The sequence below is a fragment of the Vanacampus margaritifer genome, chromosome 6 (genome assembly GCF_051991255.1).
Source record: "Vanacampus margaritifer isolate UIUO_Vmar chromosome 6, RoL_Vmar_1.0, whole genome shotgun sequence".
Lineage (NCBI taxonomy): Eukaryota > Metazoa > Chordata > Actinopteri > Syngnathiformes > Syngnathidae > Vanacampus > Vanacampus margaritifer.
The window spans coordinates 12,481,291-12,496,933 of NC_135437.1; positions in this window are offsets into that span (position 1 = coordinate 12,481,291).

A 15,643-nucleotide genomic window follows, 5' to 3' on the forward strand; every position below is an offset into this window, starting at 1 on the left:
TTTTGTACTTAAGTATTCTGTCACTATTTTCCATGACATGTGATTTGAAATTTAGTTTGTTCCATCCATCCATTCATCCATTTTATTAACCGCTTATTCTTCTCTAGGGTCGCTGGAGCCTATCCCAGCTGGCTTCGGGCTGAACTGGTTGCCAGCCAATCCAGAATTTAGTTTGTTGTTGAAAATATTTACATTAATCAAATGCAGGGCCAATTTATTATATGTAATGTATAATTGATAATTGAACAGAAAACATAAAATCAATAAAAAATAATGATAACAAGGATAATAATGATGATGATAATAATAACAATAAATAAATAAATAATACTTTCTTTTCAATGTATACAAAGAAAGCTCTCTTTACTTTGGTATTTGCATCTGCTAATTATTAGGCGCACACAAGGTCAATTTGCTCTGCCAACACTGTAAATAGTTGCTGTAAATGGGGCAAAAAGGTTCAGCAAAACAAGCACTAAGTACAAAAAAAGAAGAAAAAAAAGACAGTTTGCCAACTTACAAGAACAAGGTCAGAACCAGACAAAATGATTCACTTAGTATTAGCGACATGACATTTGATAAGCGTGTACAGTATATCATTAGTAGACCCCAAAAAAGCAAGGACCCATTTTTGTGAATAATAATAATAACATACAAATCTGCCCGTTTGGTTTAAAGCCGCCATTTTGCTCTTATTTTGGCCATTTCAAGGGATCCTTTGAAGACAGAATTAAAAGACGTGAGTACCAGTGACGTTGAAGAGGGCGAAAAACTGTCAAAGAAACGGGAACGGGACTTTTTGCGAAGTAAGGACAGTGGCATCGTGGCTACTCCAAAATTCAGGCGGCAATTCCCCAGGTGGACTCAACCATGAAAACAACACACAAGGAAGTACGCCTGACAAATCGTGAGAACACACATACGCACACATGCACGCACACACGGTCACCCGCAGTCGCTCACATGTCTCGCCCACAGCCCTTCTGGGCTTGTCTCCATGGTTACCACAGCAGGGATGGTGTCCTTGGCTGCGATGGAGGGATGGTGAGGAGGAGAGGGAGCGCGGGAGAGAAAGAGAGGTGAGCCGGTGACACTTGTTGAACAGTTAAAAGGATACCTTGACATTCACATTTTTAATCTCCCTTACACAGAAGCTTTTCTCTGGCTGTACTGGGAATTACTCCCCACACACTCTATATTGCACTACATAATGAATTCACAATTTTGTAGCATGTATTGATTTGTATGTGATTCCCAACCACTCCTTGTGCTGCGAGAGATTCAGTTCATTCAAATAATTCTTCCCCCAAATAAAGCAAGTCGTTTTATTGTTAAACTAAAAATAAAACAGAATTACACGTTGTTTATCCTTCCCCTAGCTTAATGCTAACACTTGATGTAAAAATGCCATAGACATTACAACATGTATGCAAATTTCAACAGTCCAGCAACACAAATAATAAACGAATACTCAGATATTTTCTTTTCCTTTTGTGAAATCCAACTATTATTGTAGTTTAAAAGTATTTTTCGTCCGTGTCTTCGTGACTGTGTTATACTGCCCTCTGGTGGCCAAGTCGAGCACACCCGCAATCGCAATGTATTATAATAATGTAATGTATTATAATAATGCAAAAACTGTAATTCTTTACGTTCTATATACGATTGTTGAAATAGATTATTAGGAACAAGTTGGACTTGTATCTGAAGGCACCACTCTACACAGTCATGATTATGAACGAGTGAATGATTCAAAACAGCCTTTCTCTTTCCGGGTATTCTTTCGCACTCGTCGTCGTTGCCGGCGATACATCCCTCTTTGGGGACACCTTGACATTTTCACTTGCATTCAGCCGTTTTTGATTTAACGAGGCGTTTTCGGCAGTAACGACGGCTTAAAAAAAGAAAAGAAAAAAAAGCTTGTTTTTGACGTCTTTACTTCCACCAGGGAGCTTATGTTTTCATTATGGTTATACAATGTCGACAGCAGGGTGCTGTAGCCATTACAAAATGGATTTGCTTTCACTACTACTTTAGAAACTGTTTTCATTACAGTTGATAGACTTATTTCAATACCTTTTATTCACAAGGGGGACATTTCCGTTTTTGCAGCAGTGAGTGCCATGGATAGAAACAGGACCACAAAAATTGCCTACAGGTACATTTCAGGACATTTCAATGTGGTACATAAGTTTGTCAGTAGTCCAGTTCAACCTGTCAAACCCATATTATACAGATTAATTCAACAGATAAACACATTTCTTACAAAAAAATAAAATTGCTTTCTTTTTATTTATGTGGAATTATAATCTTTTGTTAGTTGTATGTCATAATCCTCAAAATGGTTTGGTATGGATTGTCTGGGTTGGACCCCGGAATGCAGAGATGGCGACAAGAGGTAAAACATGAGTAACAGTTTATTTGCTGAGGTCTGGCAAGAAAAAAAAAAGGCTTCATTGATGCTTTGTTGTGTAGTGAATGTATATAATGTATGAGTTTCCCTTTGAATTGAGCTACTGAAATTAATGAAGTTTTTCACGCTACTCTGATTTATTGCACCACTGTGTAGACATTTATAGTGTACAGCGAGCAAATTAATAACAGTGTAATTTTGCCTTAGTGTGTTCTTAAAATCTTAATATCTAAAATATGTAATACAGCGTATTGCTTTTTCTTTCTTTCTTTTTTTCTTATTTTTCTTTTTATAGCAAATGGATGACCGTGAATTTACCATAAATTTATCATTATTATTAGTACAATAAAGTTAGAATTTCAAGTTGTACCTTACAGGTACAACTGTAATCTTAAATCACACAAATGTGACTGCGGAAAGATTAATTGCCATAATGTTGACATACATTGACATGATTAAAAAGTCCCTTAATGATCAATAAAAAAATAAAGCAATTAATTTTGACGGTTGATTTTGATCATTTTTAGCTGTAAAAATAGAGCTGCAATTTTTTTTTTTTTATCCTTAACAGAAAGTTTTGAGATCAATCAATTAATAAGCTAAGCATTTTTTGAGGACTTCATACCATAGTCTCAAGGAGCCACGCTGTAGAACAATCGAACAGGAAATCTGCCATTTTGGTATGAAGCAACCATTTTAGGCTCATTCATTCCATTGCCAGGGGTCCTTCAAAGTTGAGATTTGGTCAAATTACTCCAAAATTTTAACCATATACTTCGTTAAATTACCAAAAAGCAAAGTTTTAGTTTTTGGATATAGGTGATGGCAACAATTTTAGACACAAAAGTTCAAAAACAAAACCCCCCGCTAGGTAAATGTGTCTATCAGTCCGATTAGATTTCGTAGTATACAACGAAATGTAAACAACCTGTAATAGACACATGGACAACACTGTATTATAATAAATAAATAAAAAATATCTTGTTGTGTTTTCCAACTTTTTCGACCACTTTCAAACCATTTCCGACAATTTCTTGCTTGATAATGCTCTCATCGTAATGACAACAAGGACACAAATGCTGCATGTGGGGAAATAACCCTAAAGTTGTACAATTAACTTCTTTCTCCCAAATTACTGACATGAAATGTGCTAAAAGCTCCTTTAACTTGTTATGGACACGCTTTGACAGCACCCGTCAGTTCCGTGTGCAATTTAAATCCCTTCTACTGAACACCATTCAGACATTAGCAGCCAAAAATGATTACTTGTCACAGCAAAGTCAGAGACGCTCTTCATCCATTGTTGTCAGGCAGCCTTTCAAGTGCAATTTAAAGAATATATTTGATCAAATATGAAATTAACTGATTCAAAAAAAAGCCATTCAATTGTCAATCATGTTAGACGCTGCTTTACAGTCCAATACAAACGGTATGAAATAATTCAGTCCTTTTCAAAGATAATGATGAGGAGTGCAGAAGCCTCGCTGGGTCAGAAGATGTCAGACCTCGCCCCCTTCTCATCATCTTTCACAACCACATGACTGATGGCAGTCAATCTATCCTCCGGTACACATCCTACTGATTGCGTGCTTTTGTGTGTGTGTGTCAGACAGATTGGAGGAGACAGCGACACAAAGGCACAATGAGAATTCTCCCCCAGGTGGAGAAACTACCTGTCTTGATAGCAGATGCGGCAGATCACATCAAGTGGCCCTTATGGCGCGTACGCCTTTCAGCGGGGGCACAATAGGTCGTGCAAGTACGCGCACACACACACACACACACACACACACGCACACACGCACACACACACACACGCACACACACACACCGGTAATACATCCTTCATTCTGGCACTGTCGGAGGCGAGGCGGACCCGGGGAGGGGACAAAAAAGACAAACAAGGAGAGAGAAAACAACAAAAAGGTGATAGAAAATAGAGCAGAATGATTAAGTGGCATGTTGTGTTGTTATGTGGTTCAAATATCCTCAGAAAGGACAACAATAAGAAATAATAATAACTAAAAATAATAACTTCCAATTTTTGTCTAATTGTGTACATAAAGTGTTGCAGCTGAAATGAGTAGAAAACAGACAATTGACCAAAAAAACAAACATGTAAATGTCATTTAAATGCTTCGTCACAGCGTCCCCTAGAACCCGGATGCGTCGTCTCGGTCGCATGTCATGTCTCTGAGGACTCATTGGTTGCCACGGTAACTAAATGCCTTGCGCCGCAGAGTTAATTTCCCCCGTCCATGTGTATAAAAGCGGCAACCTCCTGACCAGTCGATTCTGTCAGAGAGCTTCATCGAGCACTCAGCGAGCAAAGCGGGTCTCTCGGGAAGGCCAGCTGGGCTTTTATAGACATTTGGAACCGGCGTCTCCATGCAACATGTGTGGATGCTGCGTTTCGTTGGTTTTTCCTCCATTTAAGATGAATACAAAGAGGTGCTTGTGTTGACTTTTGCGAGTAAGCATTCACTTAAGTGGGTACAAACATGTCTACAATCGGACACAATTTCAGCTTTTTCGAAAGTCAGTAAAGACCAAATTAGTCGATATTTCGGGGAGATTATCCTGAGTGATTATCCTGTGGTATGGGATGAGTAAAGAGTGTTTTTTTTTCTTTGCCATTCTGCCTGGAAATCTGTCAGGCAACCTCAAATGATTTGAGTTGAATTGAATTAGAAATGTATTCAGACAGAAAAGTATATAAATACACACCACACACACATACAAAAATAACATCAACAAACATATATCCAAGTACATAGATACATGCAATACTATGTGTATGTATTTATATCTATATATATATTTATATACTCATAAGATTTTTCTAATGCTGTAGCTGGCCGAAAGGATTAAGGCTGAAGCTTAAAGCTTTTAAGTGCCCTAACCCAGCACATGTTCTCAATTTAAAGATAGAAAAAGATAACATATTTTTAATTATACCATGTCAGCAAAGGAAAATACCATATACATACACACACACACACACAAAATAGAATAAAATAAATAAAAATATAGGTAACGATAAAACCGAGTATCTAGTAACCAATCCTCCCTCATTGACAATCAGAAAAGTACAGAATAAATACAAAGTCTAATCAATCCAAAAAGAAAAAACAACCATAACCAAAATGAAAGTTAGTCATTCACTGTCTATTTCTGTAATATCTTAATTTTTAAATATCTTTTAAATTGTCTAGCTGTTTTACTTGCTTAAAGTTGGGAGAGTAGAGTATGAGAGAGCAGTATTGTAAATACATAGATTTATGGTTAAGGATGCCCTTAATTTTAATATCCCCACACTCCGTGCCACTTTGGATATAACATAATTAACATGGGATTTCCAGCTGAGCCTAGAATCAATAATAATTCCTAGAAAGGTATTCTCATATACTCTTTCAAGTCAAATATTTTTATTTGTAACTCCACAGAAGATGGCATTTCCAAAAAAACTAATTTAAAATATATATATATCTACAAATAATTTGTTTGCATCAAACGAGTGAAGGGCAAGACAGTTCTTTTAAGTGAACTGAATCTTTAGCATCAGTTCATTAAAAAGAACTGTTCAAAAGATTTGTTCATCAAATTGTTCGTCTACGCAACACCCCCAATAACCCATCCAACCCCACCCCACCCCCACCCCCACCGGCACGGACGTACGTAAAAAAAAAATAATAATAATAATAAAAATTTGAATATAATTAAACACGCGGTTAATGTTAGGTTGCTATATTTGTTGTCATGAGCGTGTTTGTATCAAAAACAAAAGTACGTTCACTCACTGAATCATTCCTGAACCGGAATTGGCAACACGTTCACTCACTGACTCGTTCACTCGCTGATATGTTCGTGAACCGAAAATGACAACACGTTCACTCGCTGATCCGCATTGGCTAACGCCAATAGCATGGGAGAACGTTCGCACTCAGACAAACAAGCCCAATATGAGCATTTTCCCTCCTTTAAGATCAAAGTCAGCAAATGCACCATTATGGAATGTCTATAAAAGATTATCCTTAGTGATTATTGTGGGATGCAGTAAGAGTGATTTTTTCCAACCCCATTGCTCAGAAAATGTCAGACAATGGTAAATGTTAAACCTGTTCAATATGTACAATAACAAATCTGCATATTTGTGGTCAACACTGAGTTGGGCCAAGCCATGGACAATTACCAATTAAGGACATGAAGCGGAGTCTCCACATTCTGACAATCAGGCCTGAATTGAGTTTTTTTCTCCTCTCAGCTTCATTCAAAGTCAGCAAAGGCCAGATTATTGGATGCCTCGATAAGATTATTAGGTCAAGTGATCACCTTGTGATGTTAGATCTGTCAAGAGATTTTGGCTACGCTCACACTGCAGGCAAATGCGAGCCAGATCGGATTTTTTTGCCCAAATGCGACATGTACTTGACTTTTTTTCATGTCAGTCTGAACGGCTCAATTCCGATATTTTTAAAAAATCAAAATCCAGCCAAGGCAGGATGTATGGCATTCTGTGTTGGTCATCTTTAGTACATCACATACTATAAAAGCAGTGAAAAACACAAGCTCTATTTTTCCTCTTCATGTGTGGGCCCTCTCACAAATTGGTCAAGATGTTTAAAATGGTCTTGTCCCCCGCTTTGAATGCTAATCGATATTTCATGTGTCCAGCGCAGATTTTTTTTCATGCACAAGCTTTCAGAGGACATTGCCACACTGTCACCATGCATCTTGGTCTCACGAGACAAATGGCTATGGGCGTTTAGCACATGTAGCATCACGACGTGTGATGGCGATTACAACAACCGCAAGCTTTTTGCGCTGACAAATATTTTTCCGTAAGCGTATAAATATTAATTTGGATAAATGCTCTTTGACGCGGCCTATTCCTCTTTTTAAATTGCATGGCAGCAGGTTACAGGAGCGTCTTTTCTTAAATGGAGCTTCAAAGCACTTTTTAATGGATCGTCAAGCTCGTGCTCATTTATTAACATTAGCCGCCCTCCGAGTGGGCGATAAATTCAGTCGACTTCATTGTGGTCGTGTCACACACACACTTTGCGCATACCGTATTGACAAAGTCCCACATTCTCCCCTCTGGTGTTTAAGAAACGCCTGCAATGCTCACCGGCCACAGCATTAGGTACAGCTGCATAATTTCATGAGGTTTAATTCTAATCTTGTTGACACTCTCTGAGATCAGAATCACTGTTCATTATTTTTATTATTAAGATGAATACATTTCCTTTCGGCTGGCCTAAACAGCTCAGAAATAACCATGATACAATTGGCAAGTATATAGTTAGGAATGTTGCTTGTTTCTACTGATAGACAACTCCCCGGTTATGATGTTGGTTATACCATGCCCAGATATTCACAATATATTGGTCAAAATGTATACATTTTAGGAATTCCAAATAGGGATGACAATTCATAAGAATTTAACATTTCCGATTGCATGCAGATCATCGATCTGATTCCTAATCAATTCTCATTGAGTGAGGAGCAAAATAATCCGAAATATATTATATTATTGAGGTCATCATTATGATATACAGTATATCATCAAATAATGTGATAATATGAAATAAGTTTCAATCAAAACAATGCTTGATTGTCACCTAAAGATAACTTTTAATGTTGGTTATACCATGGCCATAAACACATATCCTTTTATTAATGAATTAATTATTTTTTGTGTGCATATTTATCCTGGTCAAAATTCATGTACTCTGATGGTCACAAACATAAAGCCCCCTCCGCATAAAAAAAAAGGAGAAAACCAATTACAGTTGACCTCCACATAATTGTGGTTTGACACCCACAAATTTGATATTCACGTATTTTTTTTCTTTTATTTTTTTTGTATATATTTTAATATTTCTTGGGGTATGTTTGTTTTTGTCCCATAAAAAAAGTGCTTCACCTATAGATAGCTTTTAATGTTGGTCAAGCTATTCTTTTTTTGTTTGGGATATTTATCCTGGTCAAAATTTATGAATTCTTTTTTTTTTTTTTCTTTTACGGGAGAGCTCAGTATTGTTCATTCGATTTGACATCATCATTGCTCTCCTTTTTTTTTTTCTTTTTTTTTTTAAAAATCCAACAAATCAATTAAAAAAAATTTAATAAATGTTTTTTTTTTTAAATACATATACATATATATATATATATATACACATATACACACATATATATATATATATATATATATATATACCCTTTTTTTTGTATGTGGGTGAGTATGTGTATGTGCGTGTGTGTGTGTGTGTGTGCGTGCGTGCGTGCGAGCGTGTGTGTATTCATCAGTTCACCTAAAGCCCATTAAAAAAAAATCCCATACTAATAATCCATCCATCCATCCATTTTCTTGGCCGCTTTTTCCTCACAAGGGTCGCGGGGGTGCTGGAGCCTATCCCAGCTGGCTTCGGGCAGTAGGCGGGGTACACCCTGAACTGGTTGCCAGCCAATCGCAGGGCACACAGAGACGAACAACCACACTCACATTCACACCTAGGGACAATTTGGAGTGTTCAATTAACCTGCCATGCATGTTTTTGGAATGTGGGAGGAAACCGGAGTACCCGGTGAAAACCCACGCAAGCACGGGGAGAACATGCAAACTCCACCCAGGAAGGCCGAAGCCCGGACTCGATCTCACGTCCTCTGCACTGGGAGGCGGACGTGCTAACCAGTCAGCCACCGTGCTGCCCCATACTAATAATATAATATAATAATAAATTGCCAGATGCAGAAACATCAATGTAAGTTATCACGATGTAGTGGCTCTCGCTAACAGACAGAATTAAGTAACCGGAATTAGGTTAAAAAATTCTATATACGTAGACCATGTTTCTATAAATTTTGATATTTGGTTTTTATTTGAGGCAGATATTTTTTTCCATTAAAATGTGATTTATGAGGAGGTTAGACCATTGGTCGATATTCAGAGTTTGTTTATTTTTCCAGTTAACAAGAATTGTTTTTTTAGCGATAGTAAGGGCTACAAGTGTAGATTGAAATTGTTTATGTGGTAAGTCAGTTGTTGTTAGGTCACCTAGCAAACACAAGTTTGGAGATAAAGGTATCCTACAGTCCAAAATAGCGGAAAGTTTTTCTAAGACTTTAGTCCAGAAATACATAACCGGAGTACATAACCATAAAGCATGAACATAAGTGTCTGTAGTGTTTTGTAAGCATTGGAGACAAATGTCGGAGTCTGAGAGTCCCATTTTCTTCATCATATATTGAGTAATGTATGTTCTGTGAATAATTTTATATTGGATAAGTTGTAAATTTGTGTGTTTTGTCATTTTAAATGCGTTTTCACAAACTTGAATCCAAAAATCTGATTCCGGTGCAATAGACAAGTCTGTCTCCCATTTCGAGATGGGTAAAGACATTTTATCAGTATATGAAAGTAACTTATATATTTTTGAAAGTTTTTTTGTTGTTGTCGGAGAAAGCTTGTTAATATCTTTAGCTAAAACAGGCGGTTGGAGCGTACCCCGAAGTGTTGGAATTTTTTTCTTTATCATATTTTTAACTTGTAGATAATGTAAAAAAATTCCGTTTTCTATATTGTATTTTTGGAGCAAGGATGTATATGATATAATGAAAATATGATCTGAGAAGAGATGGTGGAGATGTGTAATTCCTTTCTGCTCCCACACAGCTAAATGAAACGGTTGGTTGTTAAGTTGAAAGTCGGGGTTATGCCATAGGGGAGAAAGTCCACAGGGCTCCACTTGGGCTTTTGTCAATTCTAGTGCCTTCCACCAGGCAGTCACGGTGGCGGAAATCATTGGGTTTTTAAAACAATTATGGCGCTTAATTGATGTTGTAATAAAGAGTAAATCTCGAAGTCTGAGGTTATTACAATCCTTCTGTTCTAGTTCCAACCACCAGTTAGTGTCTCTGTTGGGTTGTGCCCATAGAACGATATATTGTAGCTGGTTAGCTATATAGTAGTACATAAAATTTGGTGCCTCTAGACCACCTTTGGATTTGCTTTTCTGAAGAGTAGATAGACTAATCTTTGCTTTTTTTTTATTCCAGTAAAATTTTGTTACGGCTGAGTCCAACAACTGGAACCATTTAGCCGTAGGTTTAAATGGAATCATTGAGAAAAAATAGTTTATTTTAGGTAAAACTTTCATTTTAATGGTGGCTATTCGTCCTATTAGAGAAATAGGAAGATTATTCCAGCGCTCCAAGTCACTATAAATGTTATCCAGAAGTGGAGAAAAGTTTAAATGAATTAAATCAGTCAATTTTGGTGAGATTTTTATGCCTAAGTATTTTAAATTACCTATAGGAAATGAATAGTGTGGGTCCTGGCTTGCAGGTTTCCATGAATTTTCTGTAATAGGTAGAAGTGTTGATTTTGTCCAGTTAATAGAATAATCTGATAACTGTGAGAATTTAGTTATTAAATTAAATACTTCCCCTAGCGAAGTAGCCGGCTTTTCTAAATAAAGTAAGATGTCATCGGCATATAGATTAATTTTATGTTCTGTTACCCCAGAGTGAATTCCTTGAATCCTTCTTTCCTGGCGTATGGCTAATGCAAGTGGCTCAATAAATATTGCAAATAATAAAGGGGATAGTGGGCATCCCTGTCTTGTGCCTCTCTGTAAAGTAAAGCTCTGAGATATAATCCCATTAGTAGTAACTGTAGCTTTTGGAGAATCATATAATACTGATACCCAGTGGATAAATGATTTCCCAAAGCCAAATTTATTTAAAACAGCAAAGAGGAAGGACCAGTTAACTTTGTCGAAAGCTTTTTCTGCATCCAATGATATAATAACTGCCTTTTTATCATGCCGCTGTGACATGCTAATAAGGTTAAAGAGTCTCCTAATATTATTAGTAGAGTGCCGATCTTTAATAAAGCCTGTTTGGTCGCTATGAAAAATTGTCGAGATTACTGTTTCTAGTCTAGATGTGAAAGCCTTAGTGATAATTTTAATATCAGTATTAATTAGTGAAATCGGACGTTAACTTGATGGAAGGGTGGGGTCTTTTTCTGGCTTTAATAAAAGTTTAATTGCTGCTGTATTCATGTGTGGGCATATGTAACCCTTAGTTTTAATTTATGTTACTACTCTTAAGAATAGTGGAGCAAGCATTAACCAGAAGTGCTTAAAAAATATAGCCGGATAACCATCCGGGCCAGGTGCTTTGCCATTAGGCATACTATCTAGAGCACTGTACAACTCGTTTATAGTAAGTGGCGCATCTAACATGTCTTTATATTCAGTAGTTAACTGAGGTATGTTTAAGCTACTGAGGAATGCCTCAATATGCTCAGGGTTAGGCTTGTTAGTTTCTAAGTATAGGTTACGATAATAGTTATAAAAAATGTGATTAATTTCTTCTGGTGATTGTGTGCATTCACCAGTTGTCCCTTTAATCGCCGTTATAAGAGACTTTTCCCGATTGCGTTGAAGTTGGTTTGCAAGAAATTTACCTGATTTGTTATTATATTCAAAGTTGTTATATCTCAATTGTTGTATTATAAATTCTGTCTTTTTAGTTAGCATATCGTCTAACTGTATTTTTGTATTTTGTAAGGCAGTCCATATTTGGTTATTTGGGTTTATTGCGTACTCATCCGTCAGTTGTTTAATTTTATCTTCCAAGTCTTTTTCTGATTTTTGATCCTGTTTCTTTTTATAAGATGAATATGATATAATTTTACCTCTAATTACTGCTTTCCCAGTTTCTCAGAGAAGAGATGGCGATAGGTCTGGAGAGTCATTTATTTCCAAAAAGTCTGCCCATTCTTTTCTTATAATTTTGTCAAACTCTGCGTCGTTTAGCAGTGAGATGTTAAACCGCCATGTCGGTGGTGGTTTAAAGGTATAATCAACTTGTAGGGAAAGGGAGACTGGTGCATGGTCGCTAATAATAATAGGATGTATTTTTGTAACAGTTTTATCAGCAATAGAGTTATTTGTAAGAAAATAATCAATTCTTGAAAAAGACCGGTGCACAGCGGAAAAGAAGGTAAATTCCTTCTTATTTGGGTTTTTAAGTCTCCAGCTGTCGACGAGGCCAAAGTCATCCATATATTCCCCTATTACTTTAGTAGATTGTAATCGTCTACATGTTGTATTATTAGAACGGTCAATTAATGGATTTAAGACTGTGTTAAAGTCTCCTCCAATAATAATAGTAGAGTTCGCTGCTAAATCAAACAGCTGAGAGAAAAATTCATGGAAAAAGGCCGGATCATCATTATTAGGGGCATATAAATTACCAAGTGTATATATTTTATTAAATATAGTCACCTGAATAATAATGTATCGGCCCTCTGGGTCTGTTATTGTATTATTTAAAGTAAAGAGTAAATTCTTATGTATGAGTATACAGACTCCTCTTTGTCTACTATTATAAGGGGCAGAGTACGCTTGGCTAAAACTCTTATCAATAAGTAATTTTTCTTCAGATTTTTGTAGGTGGGTTTCTTGTAGGAGGCAAATATCTGCTTTTAATTTTAAGAGATGGTCTAAAGTTTTTATTCTTTTTGCTTCTGAGCGAGCGCCACAAACATTCCAGGAAACCAGAACTAATTTATGCACACAAACAATATAGACTCAGTCCTGTGTATATATCTGCATAGGCCATTTGTCAGTATTAGTATGTTATAGGATAGAATCAAAGTGGTTAGGTGGTTTATGTAATTTGTGTAAAATATGAGGTAACGAGTAAGTAAATATAACAGTGAAAAAACAGGTAGGGAGGTAAAAGTAAAGGAAGTTAACGGGGGATTAAACATAAAAATACACCAATAACTGGTAACCTAAGCGAGATTTTTGTTTAAATATACTTTAGATATAGTTATGTATTTAATAATATATTTATAATATCGCCTAAACATAATGAGTATTCATATTTAAGGTTTTATAACCACATATACAGTATATGTATACATCTAATGATCAAACAAAGTTTAGTTCCACCAATGCCATTTAGAACAGCCAGGGAGTGGAGTTGGGGTGCCGGAATAGTTGGCCATCGATGTATAGTTTATCGACGACCATCCCAGTCCGTTTACCCTCCTGCCTATTTTGTTTCATTATAGGAAACAGTACCTTTCGCTGCTCATTAATCTCTCTCGGGAATTGGTCGTTCATTCCAAATGAGGTCCCTTTAAGCTCCCGTCCTTTACTTTTAACAAATTCTTTCTGTTTAAAATGCTCAAACTTGGCGATAATAGGACGGGGTCTGTTGCCCCTAGGGGCTCCAAGCCGATGTACCCGGTGAAAAGAGATGTTATTTACCGACTCCTGAGGAATTTTTAACGACGTCGTCATAAATTTTTTTATCTCAACCTCTGGATTGTCAGAGGTATTCTCGGATATTCCTGAGAATATTAAATTCTCCCGCATGCTACGGGATTGAATATCCAGAACAGTTTCTTTTAGCGTTTTATTTTCCTTTTTAACGGTTTCTAACTCGGCTGAAACGGTCACGAGTGTAGAGTGTAACTCGGCATTGTCTCGTTGGAGCTCACTTACTTGTTGGCTGAAGAATTCCATACTTACTTTCAATTCTTTGACGTCCTCGCTGATTAGGGAGAGGACCTCTAATTTTTTATTTATGGACTCCAGCATACTGACCGAAACCTCCGTAGTGGCTAGGTTCTCCGTGTCCGTCGCTGAATCATTTTTCCTCTTTTTCGAAGGTTTTCTCGACAGTTTCTCGACGGAAGGATTCTCCATCGCGCAGCTGTAAAAATATGCGTCGATGAAGCGTTCGAGGTCCTCCACGTTGGGTGGTATTCCAAATCTGTCGGATGAAAAAGAGAGGGGGGAAAAAAAGAAAGGCAAGATATATGATGGTTAAATTTGGATTAGTTTAGTATAATAGAGCTAATTCTATTTTAGCAGCAGGGCGCCGCCATGTTGAGCTTTCCCGGTCTCGCTGTAGGTCTCGCGATAGTCACAGCATCTCGCGCATGCGTCCAAGCCTCTCTGCCTATCCCCTATATAAAATTTATGAATTCTTATGGTCACAACCATACCCCCCACCCCCACCCAAAAACAAAAAAGACTCAGCAGTGGCCCCTGTAAATTTGAGAACATTGCTTATATTCAACATTTGACAACCCTCAGGTTTTTGTTTTTTTATCTTAGTTATTTTTTGTCCTAGGCAAAAATATGTATTTCCACAAGTCACTCAGTAGTAACCTTAAGAGAACTGCCTGCTTTTTACCAAAAGCACCCCCCCTCCACACAGCAAGGCTGGACCGGATTCAAACCCAAAACTGAGAACAGTAAAGCAGATGTGTTAACCACTAGTGCACTGTGATTCGCAAATTTAATTACAGCGATGTTTTATATGTACAAAAAAAAAAAGAAAAATTGAGAAAGCTGCCTGTGTTAAACGAGTTCAATCCATGAAGCTAGTTTACATGAACGCTTTATCGGAACAGCGGAGGACAAGGAAGAGTCTCCCGGGGTCGTCGTTTGTCTTTGTCACGTTGACAAAGCGCGGAGCTGCTGGTGGACACGAGGGCTGAGAGATGCTGTCAAGCAGACAAAAGCGCTTATTCAGGCCTTTGTGAGCCCAGGGAGTGGTTTGAATTAGCGCACACAGGTAGGTATTTTCTTGGACGGAAGAAAGGGGTGACCCAAAACGCACAAACCAAAAATGTGGAGCCAAAAGGGTGGCTTTGACATTCACTTTGACCTTCAAACCCTCAGACCAGTAATGTTTGTAAACAATGGACAACAGATATTTTTTCTGTGTCCGCAAAAAAATAAAATAAATATCCAGTTGAACTTATGGGCGAGGATGATAAATTGAGTGGATGTTGCAAAAAGTACACAGAAGTGATCGCATGACTGTAATCCGTTTAGCTTAATGCTAACAAACAAGTCAAAATGCCATAGATGAGCTAGTGAATAGCATTGGTGTTGCAGTGTTATAAGCCTTTTAGCAATGGATATTTTAACACAAATAGCTTAGCAACACATTTAGTCATACAATATAACAATACTCAGGGGCATATATTATTTTAATAATATTATATTATATAATGTAATATTACTACAGCTTACTGAAGAACTTGCGATTCTCTCTGTGTACTGAATATGACTGGATGGATCGATAGATTTACTATACTAAATCTTAGATTTATTGTACAAAAGTAGATTTGAAATCTACTTAAGTATTTGTATTTCTTTACTTCCAATCATTTGTTGTTAGTGCTAG